This window comes from Octopus bimaculoides, chromosome 4 (assembly GCF_001194135.2).
Source record: "Octopus bimaculoides isolate UCB-OBI-ISO-001 chromosome 4, ASM119413v2, whole genome shotgun sequence".
Taxonomy (NCBI): Eukaryota; Metazoa; Mollusca; class Cephalopoda; order Octopoda; family Octopodidae; genus Octopus; species Octopus bimaculoides.
Window position 1 is genome coordinate 135,672,989 of NC_068984.1, and position 1,251 is coordinate 135,674,239.

Consider the following 1,251-nt stretch of genomic DNA (forward strand, 5'->3'; position numbering starts at 1 on the left):
TATATATATATATATATATATATGTGTGTGTGTGTGTGTGTGTGTGTGTGTGTGTGTGTACAGGCATCTCTCACACTACGTCGTTAATTGGACCCAAGGGACACGAATTAATCTAGAAATGAATTAAATCGAATGAACTTGTCTCAAGGCTAAACCCATAATAAACCCGTTTCTTCAAAGATTTTGCCTCTTTTCTTATTGATGACAGTGTTCGTCGTCCCTGGGGTTTCAGATTTGATATGTGCTAAAATCTTGTCATTATTATATACAATCTTCGATACAGTTGTCCGACTTCTGTCGATAGATCTTGCATTCTAATATTTTTTTGCCTTTCTCATGGCGTTTTACAGCTAGTTTATCGTTTAGCATTATAGCATGGTGCTGAGCACTTTCTAATATAAATTTTCCCAGGAGACAGGGGCAAAAAATAAAGTCACACATGAATGAACAAATGAGAAAATAGCCTATGAAGACAAAACAATTACGGGAATCTAGAGTGACTGCCACGCCTAAGGTTAGGTTTGAGTCTACTGTGCAATATGTGCTCCGAAAGACCGATAAATAACAGAACACAGCTGATTTCATATTTTACTCATAAGCTATACTACTTTATTGTATTATCTTAACATTTAATGTACGTATTTCGATATAATCTCATTTGCTTTTATTCTTATTTATTGTGTAGTAACATGTTTCCATGTGCTTTTAGCGGTTTTCCAGTGATTTTACGATTTAAATATTTGTGGCGGACAGACGTAAAGTCTAGTAAAATGACGTGACTTGCTTTTTTATTTTTCCATATATATTATTTTTGAAGACCGAGTTATAACTTAAATCTAAACGACTTAAGCCAAGGTAAACCTGTGCTTCGCCTCTCACCGCTACTACTACTATATATATATCTCTACCTCTCGTTGCTCACTTTTATTCTATTTCCTCCCCTTCTTTTCCCTCTGCTACTCTTTCTTTTTACACAGCCTTGGTCACGTGTGTCCGGCTGCTATTTCTTTGCCCCTCCTGTTCGGGCTTCACAGCGTTCAATACATAAACACTTCACGTCTGGCTGTACATCCCTTTTGCTTGTTTGCTGTACCTTGTTTATCATTTTGTCCATGTTCTTTTGCCACGTCATGTACCCAGTTATGTATCTATATGTACATGTAGATGAAGGTATGTACATACATGTACATATATATGCATCTACTCATATATTGTTTGTATATATATATATATATATATATATATATATAT